Here is a 6,372-nt window from a genome sequence, read left to right on the forward strand (position 1 = left end):
TTTTTACAAGGCTAATACATTTGCTTACTCAATTGTAAATTTGTAAACAAAAAGTTCACAACTCAGCTAATAATGCCTGTATCCACTTCAGAATTTGTATTTATATTAGTTTTTACAAGGCTAATACATTTGCATACTCAATTATAAATTTGTAAACAAAAAGTTCACAACTCAGCTAATAATGCCTGTATCCACGGCAGAATTTGTATTTATATTAGTTTTTACATGGCTAATACATTTGCATACTCAATTGTAAATTTGTAAACAAAAAGTTCACAACTCCGCTAATAATGCATGTATCCACGGCAGAATTTGTATTTATATTAGTTTTTACAAGGCTAATACATTTGCATACTCAATTGTAAATTTGTAAACAAAAAGTTCACAACTCAGCTAATAATGCCTGTATCCACTTCAGAATTTGTATTTATATTAGTTTTTACAAGGCTAATACATTTGCATACTCAATTGTAAATTTGTAAACAAAAAGTTCACAACTCCGCTAATAATGAATGTATCCACGGCAGAATTTGTATTTATATTAGTTTTTACATGGCTAATACATTTGCATACTCAATTGTAAATTTGTAAACAAAAAGTTCACATCTCAGCTAATAATGAAATTTGTAAACAAAAAGTTCACAACTCAGGTAATAATGCATGTATCCACGGCAGAATTTGTACTTATATTAGTTTTTATAAGGCTAATACATTTGCATACTCAATTGTAAATTTGTAAACAAAAAGTTCACAACTCAGCTAATAATGCCTGTATCCACTTCAGAATTTAGTATTTATATTAGTTTTTACATGGCTAATACATTTGCATACTCAATTGTAAATTTGTAAACAAAAAGTTCACAACTCAGCTAATAATGCATGTATCCATGGTAGAATTTGTACTTATATTAGTTTTTACAAGGCTAATACATTTGCATACTCAATTGTAAATTTGTAAACAAAAAGTTCACAACTCAGCTAATAATGCCTGTATCCACGGCAGAATTTGTATTTATATTAGTTTTTACAAGGCTAATACATTTGCATACTCAATTGTAAATTTGTAAACAAAAAGTTCACAACTCCGCTAATAATGAATGTATCCACGGCAGAATTTGTATTTATATTAGTTTTTACAAGGCTAATACATTTGCATACTCAATTGTAAATTTGTAAACAAAAAGTTCACAGCTCAGCTAATAATGCCCGTATCGACTTCCGAATTTGTATTTATATTAGTTTTTACACGGCATACTCAATTGTAAATTTGTAAACAAAAAGTTCACAGCGCAGCTAATAATGCCTGTATCCACTTCAGAATTTGTATTTATATTAGTTTTTACAAGGCTAATACATTTGCATACTCAATTGTAAATTTGTAAACAAAAAGTTCACAACTCAGCTAATAATGCCTGTATCCACTTCAGAATTTGTATTTATATTAGTTTTTACAAGCCTAATACATTTGCATACTCAATTGTAAATTTGTAAACAAAAAGTTCACAACTCAGCTAATAATGCCTGTATCCACTCCAGAATTTAGTATTTATATTAGTTTTTACATGGCTAATACATTTGCATACTCAATTGTAAATTTGTAAACAAAAAGTTCACAACTCAGCTAATAATGCATGTATCCATGGTAGAATTTGTACTTATATTAGTTTTTACAAGGCTAATACATTTGCATACTCAATTGTAAATTTGTAAACAAAAAGTTCACAGCTCAGCTAATAATGCCTGTATCCACGGCAGAATTTGTATTTATATTAGTTTTTACAAGGCTAATACATTTGCATACTCAATTGTAAATTTGTAAACAAAAAGTTCACAACTCCGCTAATAATGAATGTATCCACGGCAGAATTTGTATTTATATTAGTTTTTACAAGGCTAATACATTTGCATACTCAATTGTAAATTTGTAAACAAAAAGTTCACAACTCAGCTAATAATGCCTGTATCCACTTCAGAATTTGTATTTATATTAGTTTTTAAAAGGCTAATACATTTGCATACTCAATTGTAAATTTGTAAACAAAAAGTTCACAACTCAGCTAATAATGCCTGTATCCACTCCAGAATTTAGTATTTATATTAGTTTTTACATGGCTAATACATTTGCATACTCAATTGTAAATTTGTAAACAAAAAGTTCACAACTCCGCTAATAATGAATGTATCCACGGCAGAATTTGTATTTATATAAGTTTTTACAAGCCTAATACATTTGCATACTCAATTGTAAATTTGTAAACAAAAAGTTCACAACTCAGCTAATAATGCCTGTATCCACTTCAGAATTTGTATTTATATTAGTTTTTACATGGCTAATACATTTGCATACTCAATTGTAAATTTGTAAGCAAAAAGTTCACAACTCCGCTAATAATGCCTGTATCCACTTCAGAATTTGTATTTATATTAGTTTTTACAAGGCTAATACATTTGCATACTCAATTGTAAATTTGTAAACAAAAAGTTCACAGCTCAGCTAATAATGCCCGTATCGACTTCCGAATTTGTATTTATATTAGTTTTTACACGGCATACTCAATTGTAAATTTGTAAACAAAAAGTTCACAGCGCAGCTAATAATGCCTGTATCCACTTCAGAATTTGTATTTATATTAGTTTTTACAAGGCTAATACATTTGCATACTCAATTGTAAATTTGTAAACAAAAAGTTCACAACTCAGCTAATAATGCCTGTATCCACTCCAGAATTTAGTATTTATATTAGTTTTTACATGGCTAATACATTTGCATACTCAATTGTAAATTGGTAAACAAAAAGTTCACAACTCAGCTAATAATGCCTGTATCCACTTCAGAATTTGTATTTATATAAGTTTTTACAAGCCTAATACATTTGCATACTCAATTGTAAATTTGTAAACAAAAAGTTCACAACTCAGCTAATAATGCCTGTATCCACTTCAGAATTTGTATTTATATTAGTTTTTACATGGCTAATACATTTGCATACTCAATTGTAAATTTGTAAACAAAAAGTTCACAACTCCGCTAATAATGAATGTATCCACGGCAGAATTTGTATTTATATTAGTTTTTACAAGGCTAATACATTTGCTTACTCAATTGTAAATTTGTAAACAAAAAGTTCACAACTCAGCTAATAATGCCTGTATCCACTTCAGAATTTGTATTTATATTAGTTTTTACAAGGCTAATACATTTGCATACTCAATTATAAATTTGTAAACAAAAAGTTCACAACTCAGCTAATAATGCCTGTATCCACGGCAGAATTTGTATTTATATTAGTTTTTACATGGCTAATACATTTGCATACTCAATTGTAAATTTGTAAACAAAAAGTTCACAACTCCGCTAATAATGCATGTATCCACGGCAGAATTTGTATTTATATTAGTTTTTACAAGGCTAATACATTTGCATACTCAATTGTAAATTTGTAAACAAAAAGTTCACAACTCAGCTAATAATGCCTGTATCCACTTCAGAATTTGTATTTATATTAGTTTTTACAAGGCTAATACATTTGCATACTCAATTGTAAATTTGTAAACAAAAAGTTCACAACTCCGCTAATAATGAATGTATCCACGGCAGAATTTGTATTTATATTAGTTTTTACAAGGCTAATACATTTGCTTACTCAATTGTAAATTTGTAAACAAAAAGTTCACATCTCAGCTAATAATGAAATTTGTAAACAAAAAGTTCACAACTCAGGTAATAATGCATGTATCCACGGCAGAATTTGTACTTATATTAGTTTTTATAAGGCTAATACATTTGCATACTCAATTGTAAATTTGTAAACAAAAAGTTCACAACTCAGCTAATAATGCCTGTATCCACTTCAGAATTTAGTATTTATATTAGTTTTTACATGGCTAATACATTTGCATACTCAATTGTAAATTTGTAAACAAAAAGTTCACAACTCAGCTAATAATGCATGTATCCATGGTAGAATTTGTACTTATATTAGTTTTTACAAGGCTAATACATTTGCATACTCAATTGTAAATTTGTAAACAAAAAGTTCACAACTCAGCTAATAATGCCTGTATCCACGGCAGAATTTGTATTTATATTAGTTTTTACAAGGCTAATACATTTGCATACTCAATTGTAAATTTGTAAACAAAAAGTTCACAACTCCGCTAATAATGAATGTATCCACGGCAGAATTTGTATTTATATTAGTTTTTACAAGGCTAATACATTTGCATACTCAATTGTAAATTTGTAAACAAAAAGTTCACAACTCAGCTAATAATGCCTGTATCCACTTCAGAATTTGTATTTATATTAGTTTTTACAAGGCTAATACATTTGCATACTCAATTGTAAATTTGTAAACAAAAAGTTCACAACTCAGCTAATAATGCCTGTATCCACGGCAGAATTTGTATTTATATTAGTTTTTACATGGCTAATACATTTGCATACTCAATTGTAAATTTGTAAACAAAAAGTTCACAACTCCGCTAATAATGCATATATCCACGGCAGAATTTGTATTTATATTAGTTTTTACAAGGCTAATACATTTGCATACTTAATTGTAAATTTGTAAACAAAAAGTTCACAACTCAGCTAATAATGCCTGTATCCACTTCAGAATTTGTATTTATATTAGTTTTTACATGGCTAATACATTTGCATACTCAATTGTAAATTTGTAAACAAAAAGTTCACAACTCCGCTAATAATGCCTGTATCCACTTCAGAATTTGTATTTATATTAGTTTTTACAAGGCTAATACATTTGCATACTCAATTGTAAATTTGTAAACAAAAAGTTCACAGCTCAGCTAATAATGCCTGTATCGACTTCCGAATTTGTATTTATATTAGTTTTTACAAGGCTAATACATTTGCATACTCAATTGTAAATTTGTAAACAAAAAGTTCACAACTCAGCTAATAATGCCTGTATCCACTTCAGAATTTGTATTTATATTAGTTTTTACAAGGCTAATACATTTGCATACTCAATTGTAAATTTGTAAACAAAAAGTTCACAACTCCGCTAATAATGAATGTATCCACGGCAGAATTTGTATTTATATTAGTTTTTACATGGCTAATACATTTGCATACTCAATTGTAAATTTGTAAACAAAAAGTTCACATCTCAGCTAATAATGAAATTTGTAAACAAAAAGTTCACAACTCAGGTAATAATGCATGTATCCACGGCAGAATTTGTACTTATATTAGTTTTTATAAGGCTAATACATTTGCATACTCAATTGTATATTTGTAAACAAAAAGTTCACAACTCAGCTAATAATGCCTGTATCCACTTCAGAATTTAGTATTTATATTAGTTTTTACATGGCTAATACATTTGCATACTCAATTGTAAATTTGTAAACAAAAAGTTCACAACTCAGCTAATAATGCATGTATCCATGGTAGAATTTGTACTTATATTAGTTTTTACAAGGCTAATACATTTGCATACTCAATTGTAAATTTGTAAACAAAAAGTTCACAACTCAGCTAATAATGCCTGTATCCACTTCAGAATTTGTATTTATATTAGTTTTTACAAGGCTAATACATTTGCATACTCAATTGTAAATTTGTAAACAAAAAGTTCACAACTCAGCTAATAATGCCTGTATCCACGGCAGAATTTGTATTTATATTAGTTTTTACATGGCTAATACATTTGCATACTCAATTGTAAATTTGTAAACAAAAAGTTTACAACTCCGCTAATAATGCATGTATCCACGGCAGAATTTGTATTTATATTGGTTTTTACAAGGCTAATACATTTGCATACTCAATTGTAAATTTGTAAACAAAAAGTTCACAACTCAGCTAATAATGCCTGTATCCACTTCAGAATTTGTATTTATATTAGTTTTTACAAGGCTAATACATTTGCATACTCAATTGTAAATTTGTAAACAAAAAGTTCACAACTCCGCTAATAATGAATGTATCCACGGCAGAATTTGTATTTATATTAGTTTTTACATGGCTAATACATTTACATACTCAATTGTAAATTTGTAAACAAAAAGTTCACATCTCAGCTAATAATGAAATTTGTAAACAAAAAGTTCACAACTCAGGTAATAATGCATGTATCCACGGCAGAATTTGTACTTATATTAGTTTTTATAAGGCTAATACATTTGCATACTCAATTGTAAATTTGTAAACAAAAAGTTCACAACTCAGCTAATAATGCCTGTATCCACTTCAGAATTTAGTATTTATATTAGTTTTTACATGGCTAATACATTTGCATACTCAATTGTAAATTTGTAAACAAAAAGTTCACAACTCCGCTAATAATGAATGTATCCACGGCAGAATTTGTATTTATATTAGTTTTTACAAGGCTAATACAT

The sequence above is a fragment of the Drosophila kikkawai genome, unplaced genomic scaffold (genome assembly GCF_030179895.1).
Source record: "Drosophila kikkawai strain 14028-0561.14 unplaced genomic scaffold, DkikHiC1v2 scaffold_262, whole genome shotgun sequence".
In the NCBI taxonomy this organism is placed as follows: domain Eukaryota; kingdom Metazoa; phylum Arthropoda; class Insecta; order Diptera; family Drosophilidae; genus Drosophila; species Drosophila kikkawai.